At 31.2% G+C, this 11676-nt stretch overlaps 1 pseudogene; it reads right to left on the bottom strand.

Moving 5' to 3' along the window:
* Positions 1–7709: 7709 nt before the first annotated feature.
* LOC139848523 (F-box/LRR-repeat protein 14-like) lies at positions 7710–8938 on the bottom strand (annotated as a pseudogene).
* Between the last annotated feature and the right edge of the window lie 2738 nt (positions 8939–11676).

Raw genomic sequence — 11676 nt, 5'->3', positions numbered from 1 at the left:
CTTTATTCAAGGGAAAAAGAGTGCAGTATAGAGTTGACTCCCCCTCAAGTAGACATCGCTGAGTCATCACATCTTTTGAACTTGCCTCATGCCAATATTGTGAACGTGTGTTCTGAAAAATAGCGGTTGACAGTGCTTTGGTATAAAGATCAGCAGAGTTGTTGATTGAAGGTATCTCATTTTAATCTGGTTGTCTTTTACGAGATCTTGAGTATATGAGAAGAATCTGAGGTTTTCATCTGAAACTGTATCATCTAAATCTTTTATGTACAAGTTTAGCCCCTGTAATTTGTCTACAGTCTCTTTCATGGTTTGCTCAAACCCTTGTTTCAATTCCTATTCCCTTTTAGTCTTTTATAGAGCCTTACCAACATACCATTATTTTTCATCAAACTTATGACCGTTAAGATCGTCTATGGCTTTGGCGCCTCGTCAGCATTTATATTTTGTTCTGTCACTTTTGATACTCTCCTTTCATTTGTATTATGCAAGCTGCATTATCTTTATATATAGTTGTTGGTGAAGATGGTTGTTAGTCTTTTATAGCGTTATAGTCCACAAGAATCAATAATGATTTGTGTCATTGATCTCAACCAAACACATTTTCGAGTAGTTTCATATAATGCAATCACTTCATCGTGATTTGATGATGTTGCAGCAAGTGTTTGTTTTAAGAACGCCATGATTTTGTGGTGCCTCCATTTAGGAATACATATCGAGTTTGAGATTTATCTTTATGAGGATTCGATGAATGACCTGCATATACATAATCAACCAAATCTTGTTTTGAAGCGTTAGAATAAAATAATTTTAAATCAGCAGTTCCTCAAGGGTATCAAAAATCTGCTCGATCCCATTTCAATGTCTTTTTGTAGGGGTTGAGCTGAACCTTGTCAACAAATTAACTGCAAAAGAAACGTCAGGTCTTGTACAAATTGTAAAATACATAATAACCCCAATTGCACTAAGATATGGAACTTTTGATCCGTAAAATCTTCATGATCTTCACGGGGATGAAATGGATTAGTGTCAATATTGAGTGATATATCAACATATGGTTTTGTCTTTAAAAACATTTTCAAATCTTTTCGGTATAGTTTATTTGATGTACAAGTAAACCATTAGGCATATGCTCATTTTGCAATCCAAGGCAATACTTGTTTTTTTTTCTTCAATATCTTTCATTTAATTTTTTTTTTAGAAGTTGAATGATTTCATAGATCTCTTTATTTGTTCATATGATGTTATGATCATTGAGATAAACAACTTACAATCACATATCTGGACATTGTTTTCTTAATGAAAACACATGGGCAAATAAGATTATTTGTATACTCTTTGCTTATCAAGTAATCACTTAATCGGGTATACCACATGCGACCCGATTGTTTCAACCCATATAAAAATCTTTGTGATTCATTGGAATACATTTCTTTGAGTTTTGCATTATATGTGTCTGATACCTTAAACCCTTCATGGATATTCATGTATATATCACTATCAAGTGATTCATTTAAATAAGTAGTAATAACATCCATGAGATGCATTTCTAAATTTTTTAGAAACTGTTAGGCTGATTAAGTATCTAAAAATAATTGCATCCATAACAGGAGAATAAGTTTCCTCATAATCAATTACTAGTCTTTGAGAAAAACCTTGAGCTACAAGTCTAGCTTTATACCTTGTAACTTTATTTCTCATTTCTTTTTCGAATAAAAAAAATTCATTTGTATCCCATAGGTTTCACATCTTTAAAAGCGATCACGATTGATCTGAAATTTTTTCTTTTATTGAGCGATTATAATTCAGTTCGTATTGCTCCTTTCCAATGATCACAATCATGTCTATTTTGACATTCCATGACAGATTTTGGTTCTGGATCATCATTATCATTCATGATATCATATGCAACATTATATGAAAATATCTCATCAAGATTTTTTATTTCATTTCGGTTCCATAATATTTTTGAATATGCATAATTGATTGAAAATTCCGTATTGACATCATCAATCTCCTCTGCAGAAGGAGTATTGATTTGTAGTTCATCTTAAACACTTTCTTTTACCTCATTATTAGCTGATTTTTTTTTCGAGGATTTTTATCTTTGGAACCAATTGGTCTCCCACGTTTCTGGCGTGGCAAAGACTCAAGAGTGACATTATTTCCAGCTTTTGGAATTTCAATTCTAGCTTAAGCATTTACTGATGGTATATATGATTTAGTCACTCCTTTTTGTATCTGTAAATGCATCGGGTAATTTATTTGCAAGTTCTTGCATATGCATTATTTTTGAACTTTTATTTCGCATTCTTTTGTGCGATGATCAAGATACATTAATTTATGTTCTCACCATGAAAGATCTTTTTCTCTATTTTTCATTTTCCTCCTAATATAGGGAACAATTTTTCATTAGAATGACAATCAGCAAAATGTGTTGTAAAAACATCACCAGTCATGGATTCAATATATCTTATGATTGAAGATGTTTCATATCCAACATATATTTTCATCCTTCTTTGAGGAACCATTTGTTGTGGTGGTGCAATAAAAAATACATTGCACAACCAAATGTTCTAAGATGGAAAATATTTGGCTCTCGACCAAAATTAAGTTGGTAATGGAGAATATTTATGACTTGCACTTGGTTTAATGCGAATTAATGTCGCATCATGTAAATTTACATGTTCCCATATAAATATTGAGAGTTTTGTACTCATTTCCAATTATCTAGGTATTAGCTGTAAGCGTTTATCTATTGATTCAGCTAAACTAATTTTGTGTATGCACATGAGCAACTGGGATGTTCAACAACAATCCCTGTAGACATATAATAATCATTAAATGCTTGAGATGTTAACTCACCAGCATTATCAAGTCTCATCCTTTTAATGGTGTAATCGGAATAATGTCTTCTCAATTTAATAATTTGTGCAAGAAACTTTGCAAATGCCATATTACAGCTTGATAAGACACAAACATGAGACCATCCGCTAGATGCGTCTATTAGAACCATGAAAATATCAAAATGGTCCACATGATGAATGAATTGGTCCATATATATAACCTTGAATTCTTTCAAGAAATATTGGTGATTCTTTCTCAATATTCTTTTCATTAATCACCATATGTGCTTTTCATTAATCACCATATGTACTTTTCATTAATCACCATGTGTGCTTTTTCATCAATCACCATATGCGCTTTTCATCATATATCCTTTTCACCATATGCGCTGCGCTTTTCATCATATGCGCTTTTTATCATATGCGCTTTTAATCATATGCGCTGGGCTTTTCATCATATGCGCTTTTTATCATATGCGCTTTTAATCATATGCGCTGCGCTTTTCATCATATGCGCTTTTAATCATATGCGCTTTTTATCATATGCGCTTTTAATCATATGCGTTGCGCTTTTTATCATATGCGCATTTAATCATATGTGTTGCGCTTTTTATCATATGTGCTTTTTATCATATGCGATTTTAATCGTATCCATTATGATATATATCGGAGAAACTTAACAAATTTATCTTTGATTTGGGAGAAAACAAAGCATTGTTTATCAGAAAATTCGTACCATTTGGTAATATGAATTTTTGCCTTTTCCTCCTTATATCAAGTTTGCAAGACCTGATATAGTATTTATAATTCCTTCATTTGATTTAAATCAATGAAATATTTCTTAGATTTGATCATAGTGTGTTTGTTACCACTATCTGCAATACATAGGTCTTTACCATTTAATTGATGTTGTATTTCAGCAGGATTCATACTAAAACTTCAAATAAGATAAGCAAATAATGAGTTATATTTCAGCAAGATAATCAAATTATATTACCTGCAAACAAGTTACAATCTGAAGTACATAAAAGATAACACTTAATAAACATATGCGTTATGGTCTAAAACCATTTATTTATGAGTGATACATAACAAGCTAGGCATCTTAGAAAATTCAAACCATTCAAGTCTCAAGGTAGCTCAGGGTTTATTTAATCAAGATTTTTAAACAGATTCACTCTCGTTTTCTTTTCTTTTGGGACTTATTTGTAGAGATAAACAAGATGTTCATGTATTCAAGAAATACTAGACTGATGATCCATGTTACCAGATCATTAATAAGAATCTCCGAGATTCTTATAAGAGCGTCTACTAACATCTTCAATTTTATTCTTTCATGGATTACCGTTATTTCTTGATAATTAATATCGTATCTATCTTTGAGTATTTTCCATAATACACTTGGATCTTCGATCATATAATATGTAGATTCTAAGGACTTGTCAATATATTTACTAAGAAAAATACTTGCTATTGCTTTCTCTTGTTCGGAACAATTGTTATTTTCATTCAGGGTTTCTAAAATACCGATTGATTCGAGATGTTTTTCTACATTCATAACCCATGTTAAGTAGTTGTTCCCACTTGATTCTAAAGGAGCAAATTTAAGCCTTTTCAAATTCGACATTTTCTATTATAAAAAAGATGAACAACATAAATCATAATCATAATTAATTTCTAACAACATGAAATTAGAATCATTTTAAATTCATAAGTAGCAAACAACAGAATAATGGTATGATTAGAAATAATAAAACCACAAGGGCAGGATAGAATATAGGTTCACCCGGTGGTATATTAGCAACAATGATGATAGTTAGTATGACCAATACAATAGAAAAAATCATCCATGTGTGAATCATCTTTACAAAAAAAAATTGAGAGTGGTAATCTGAGAAAATGAAGATTGATTTGTGAAAATGTGAAAACGAAGATATTTATTTTATATTTGAAAAATATAGTCGTTGTAACGTCGTCAGTTGACGTTAACAACCATTATGTATATATGACCGTTGTAACGTCGTTAGTTGACGTTAACGACTGTTATGTACTCGTTGTATTAATAATAATTTTAATAAAAGAATTTTATTAGTATAAATACGATTACTATAAATACATTTAGTATAAATACGTTTAGTATAAATACGAAGATTAAGAGAATAAACATATTATGCATAAATAATAAATTTAAGAATAAACATTAGTATGCATGAAATAAATAATGATTAATTGCATAAGTAATCATAAATGTTAGATAACATAAATATTAATGTTAGTGAAGTTAATAAGAGTTAGATTACAGAAATATAATTCAGGCGGTATAACAGACCATACATAAATTAAATAACATAAATATAAATGTTAGTGAAGTTAATAAAAGTTAGATTACAGAAATATAATTCAGGCGGTATAACCGACCATATGTAACTTAAATAACATAAATATAAATGTTAGTGAAGTTAATAAAAGTTAGATTACATAAATATAATTCAGGCGGTATAACCGACCATATATAACTTAAATAACATAAATATAAATGTTAGTGAAGTTAATAAAAATAGATTACAGAAATATAATCTTACTTATGATGATAATAATATTTACCTTACTAATAAATAATATAAGATATCGTTAAAGAATTTCTTACCTTGATTAGTGACTTGTGCTTGCTTAGATAAACCTTGATTATACGGAGCACTTCGTGCTGATAATGTGTTAAGATTTAATAGTTTATAATTACTTTTATTATACTTACTACACAATACTTGAATATGAAAGAGTAATAATGGATGGAGATAGAAAGATATATTTCATATATGTATATGAATGAGTACTCTAACTGATTACATTTGCTTGCATATATATACTACAAATATTTACTATTCTTAATTAGAAAAAATTGGCATCCATCCTGTACATTCATAGACTTTTGTCTACCTTAATTATTGTTCATAGACTTTTGTCTACCTTAATTATTGTTCACATGCTTGAATTATTGATAGATATATAACAAATATATAATTATAAAAAATAAACAGTATTATGAAGGAATTAGAGGTAATATGAATAGGAATGCAAAAAGGAAATTATGTACCTTCGAAGAAGAAAATGTGAAGCGGATTTGATATGATGATCAGTTCGTTGTGATTTGATATCTAACAATGTTATGTTATTTTTGCTCTAAATGTAATTCGGGAACCTTGGCCCATTAACTTAGCTAAGACCTATGTATGTGAGTCAAATTTGTTTTACTTTCTGATGGCTTAATTTGATTTAGGCCCACATAATGTGAGTCAAAGCTTTATGTTCTGATGATTTTATTCAGATTATGTTATGTGAAGTCACGAATTTAGATTGTCGCAGTTATTTTTTTCAAATGGTATGTATTAAATGTATTTGGTTAGTATGTTCAATGTAGATATAATCATATTCAATTAATAGTTCAAATAGATAGATCGGTATGATCTAGGGTCAATCATGCATGTTTGTAAGTAGAATTTGTAAATTGAAGGGTATAAGTTAATTTCCGTTATTTATTTATTTATTTTTGTTAAGAAAATGAAAATAAAACATAATATGTGAGTAATATGACTTAAATTTTTAAAGATAAGTCATACGACTACAAATTGGATTTTTTTTAGTTTAATGTTTAAGTAGATATGTCAATTTACATCGCATTAGGTGAATATTCATTCTATGTTATCTACTAACAATTGATATCAATGGGTTTCTGCTTCTTATTGTCATTTTCCAGAATTCATGGCCAGAAAGTCCTTAGGCGGTTTCGCGTTACGACGAAAATAGTTTGCTAAATCGATGATTAAAAAGTAAGGAAAAAAACAAAGTAAACTAATTGAGATGGCTAAAAAATCCAAAGTTTTTGGAAAAATAAAAAAGAATAGGAAAAGGACAATTGCTGACGTCGAGTCGTCGTCAACTGACTCAACATAACATCAGCTCACGTCAGCAATGTATATTGTTCATCTCGTGTTGTAGTATAGGTAGTCAATTAACCTATTGTCACACAATATCCCCAAATATTACGCTAATTATAAGTCAATAAATGGACATAGCGATAGTCACTTGCTAAACATAACAACCAAAATTATAGTGATCCGGATACAAAAAAAAGGGAAAATGAACTTGTTTTTAATTACGGGAAAGACATTTGCAAACCATTTCACCTTTAAGTGAACGTCGTTCTTCAAGGGTTAGGTATTCATAGTATCGAGCAAGACGTGTATGCCCTTGTTTGTTTAAGGACAATCCCTATTCAGCAACCTTCTCCAAGATCTATGACCAATTATTTTGTTTGTGGAAAATTTGAACATAAAATCATTCTAGTATTAGTATTATCAAGATAAGAATCTATTTACTTTTTTACTTGTTTGTCCAGTCTCCCCTTTTGGTAAATTAGTAGTCTAATGGAGGTGATCAATGAGAGGGTTTGCTTGTTATTTGATAGAATTCGACAACAATTTAGTATTAGTATATGTTATTGTTATTTGACGTTTGCTTGTTATTTGATAGGATCAATGAACGTTGATCTTATTTGAGCAAATATGAGTTTTGAAGATAAAGATGAAGGGGAAAAGATGAATTTACCCCCACATGCAATGAACATGTCAAGAATTCACGAAAGTTAGACAGAGGGACTCCTCACACAACATTTGTAAAATGAAGGGATCACCGTAGTCGAAAAAAGTCAAGGACACCACACGTTGCATGCAATTTGATGTAATAACGAGTGACCACCGGCGCAAAAAGTCTCATTTTGGACATACTACAATATTACACATGATTCAATAAAACTACTACGGTATATAGCATCAATTACACATTACATTACACATAACTATTATAATTCACAACAATGTAACAAGTCAACAACTTTGGAAAAACTTAAAAATTCAATACATCCATGACAAATCTTGCTTAAAAGAAACATATTTTGCAGCTCCTTGTACACCAGTGTAAGATACTTGAGGACAATCATTCACAACAAGATGTTCCAGTTTACAAGACCCGATAAGCGGTCTGAACCCATCATCAGTGACTCCAAGACACTTGGTTAACCGCAACACACGTAATCGCGGGTAATGAGCCACAAATTCTAATCCTTCATCACTAATCTCTTAGCATCTAACAAGTTCTAAACTTTCCAAATGATCACAACAACAAATAGCTTCCATTCCAATATTGTTAAACGAATAAACACGATCGAAAGACAGGTTCTTTATAGGGCACATTTTGATTAAATTAAGTATCCCATTAAGAGAAAATGAAGATAATGAAGGAAACTCGCCGTCTGAAAAAGACAATGTGAGTGACTCGAGAAGTGTACAGTTTTTAGCTAATGCTTTCAAACTATCGTCTGTAAGCCTTAACGGGTGTTCCATCAATAAAGGAAGCGAAAAATCTGAAGGTACTCTAATCGAAATGAACTTAAGATTTCTTGAGTTTCGGGACAGCCCGATAATATCAGAGTCTCGCGCTCCTATACACATGTCCAAGTGAATTTTCTCCAAGTTTTTGCATTTATTCAGTATACAAGCGAGCCCTCTTCCCGGGCTGATCATACAATTTATCAAGCTAAGCTCTACCATATTATCACATGGGACCCACTGTTTTTGCCATAGATCAACTGCTAACCGATCATAGAGCTTCATGTACCTGTAATTCGAGTCAACCTCAAAGTGAAAACGGCACCAAGCTTAACTAAAGCACCTTCTCCAATACCTCTACAGTTCTTAATACACAAATCTTCAAGCTTTTCGAGCCCACCAAGACACTCGAGCCACTCAAGATTAGTAACATTTAAACAACGAACAAGATGAAGTGACTTAAGGTTCTTGCAATTCACGACGACTGAAAATAAACCACAACCAGTAATTCTTGGAGTGAAATTTAATTTCAAAGACGACAGATTGGAGCAAGAAGCTAAGCAGCTAAGGCCCGCATCAGTAATAAATGTGCAGTAACTTAAAGTAAGATCGGGAATGATGATCTGGGTTAATTTTAGGAAGAAAAAAAAAACGAAGAGTATGAGATGATGGTTTAACGAGTACCTGGTGAGAATATGCATACGCCATGGCCCGTTCTCTTTTAATCACGACTTACATTTTACTTCGTAGTCTTGCTCAGGGGCGGATTCAGAATTGAGAGTCGCTGATGTCACCGGTTAAAATCCAAAAACAAAATCTACTAGATGTCTTATCTTAATGGTGTCACTCAAAAAATTTACACTATTTACTGATGTCACTAGTTAAAAACCAAAAAAAAAAAAAAAAAAAAAAAATATCACTAAATCGCGTATTTCAGTGATGTCCCATTCCACTACAGATAATACACTAGCTCCGCCCCTGTATGCAACTACGTAAGATGAACGCGTGAGTGGTTAAGTCTACCTAGGTGACCCCAAACTGATGTCCAAAAAAAATACTTTACTTATGTAGTTATTATTAGAATATATTCCCTAATTCACTTAAAATAAAATAAATGTGTATACCATTTATTAACGTAAAAACATAACTTGTACTATATACAAATATACATACATGAGCTATTACTCCCTCCGTCCCACGATAATTGATCTTTTGATTTTTTTATATCTTTTTTTACAATTTTGACAGTAATTATTAGGGTTTGTGTTTTACGATAATTGATAAAAGTTATATAAATATATTCGATTTTAATTGTATTTTTATTGATATAACTAGTTAAAAATCCGCGAATTCGCAGGATTAAGCGGAAAAAAATTGTTGTAATAAAGTTATACATTTAAGGTTTCACAAGTACTCGTATCTTTTACTTTAATTTAGGAGTATATTGTTAACAATTGCTAATAGGTTAACACTAATTACTTAAAGAATGGATTGAATTGTGTAATATATTGCGTCTTTATTTAGGAACATTTACCTCTTTAATATAATAAAGACACATACTTTGTATAAAAAGAAAATGTATCTTGTAGGTAGTGGATTTAAAAAAAAAATTGTGACCGAATAATACCAACAGCTAACACAATAAACAATATGAAACAAAACAAGACACTAAGCAAATTACATCAAACATTTTAAAACACCTGACTGCCAAACAAACCTATAATACAAACTGTAAAACAATAATATATAAAGCCACGAATGAAAATCGAACGGGATAACAACAATAACAGCATTACATAAAAGGAAACAAAATTGACATAACATTATCTAAAGATTGTATCTAAACAATGTAAAGACGTCATATTTGAGACGATAAAAATATAACTATAAATATTGGGAAATAATATTAGTTCTAAGCAAAGAATATACGATACATATTAGCACCGGGGCGGCCCTCTAAGGTGCGGCAGTTGCATGGTAGACACTCTTTCTGGAAGTTCATTGTACGTAATGAATCTGAAGTAATGTTCAAGGACCATAGTTGTGGTTATTAGTGGGAATTTGGTTATGCGGTCGAAGTTTAGAGTCATTGGATGGTTTACCGTTCGTTTCTGTGGCCTGGTTGGTTCACATGTGAAGTCAAGGATTCTATATGTTTTTTCCAATATTGAACTTTAGGTTAAAATAACGAATTTCATCTGCACTCATATTGGCTTGAACTGCATCACCCTGCAGATGTTTTTTTAGTGTCAGAATTATTATCTGGTGTCACTATTAGGCGGCACAGAGGATAAGGTCTGCCTTGGCGATACAGAGGACGAGGCAGAAAGAGTACCACTTCAATTGGCATTTTCAACATCAGTAGTATTAGAGTTCCCACGTTCATTCGACGTATTCTATGCCCTGTAGACAAATGTGAAGCGGGTCGTGCATCCAATGGAACAGATGTTGTTCCTAAACAACCACATTGAAACATAAATAAAAGCCCAACAATTAGACACAAAACCCAATGTAAACCAACACGATATTCACCCTAAAGTACAATCGAAATTGAGATGTCAATTTTATTAATAGGAATGTCGTTAAGAGGCGGCACAACCATCAATGCTAATGTTGTTGTATCATCTATAAACTGAACCATAGCGGGCTGCAAAAAGCAAGATGAGTCTACTGCGTTAGAATGAGCATCCATAACTGCAGTATCCAATGCATCATATTTCAAATAAGATACATGTAAATAGAACATATTAAGTATAGAGTGCAGCCAATGTTACTGCCTGGAACAACTGATGGATGTGTAAATCAAAGAAGGCAACCCATAACGTTTACAGTCATTCCAACAGCAGGAGAATCAAGACAATTAGCCTAACAACATGTCCAATATACCCACAGCCAAATCGTCTTCATCAGATCACCTCTTTTGATGTTTTCTACTTGTCATTGAACTAATATAGCGTAACAAAAATATTTGCTACTAACATTATGTACCCAGACAATTAATAACATATAAAACCCAACATCCTAAACAAATCTAGTATTCTCGAGTTTTTTTCGGGGAGAAAGGAATGGAAAATAAAGGGGATGAGAGTGTTTTAATATCCTTCTCAATCCGTCCAAATATGGGCGGAGAGTGTTGTTAACAAAATATTAATGTACTATATCGATAACAAAATATTATTTGTATTATATATTTATTTGATAAAATAATATCGATAATGATAATAGTGAGTAAAAGTTGTATTATTTTGTTATGATAATTATTATTATTCTACTAATAATAATAACAATATTTATATTTACGAAAAATGATATTATGATAAAATGATAATTCTTAATAATAAAAATAATAAAATTTTATATTAACAATGATATTCCTATTAAAATAGTAATTTTGTAAAAATGATAGTTTTAACATTAATAATCCTTTTAATAATAATAGTGATAAA

Source organism: Rutidosis leptorrhynchoides, chromosome 5, assembly GCF_046630445.1.
Source record: "Rutidosis leptorrhynchoides isolate AG116_Rl617_1_P2 chromosome 5, CSIRO_AGI_Rlap_v1, whole genome shotgun sequence".
Lineage (NCBI taxonomy): Eukaryota > Viridiplantae > Streptophyta > Magnoliopsida > Asterales > Asteraceae > Rutidosis > Rutidosis leptorrhynchoides.
Note: the sequence above shows the minus strand (reverse complement) of the source record. Positions and strands in the feature narration are given on the sequence as shown.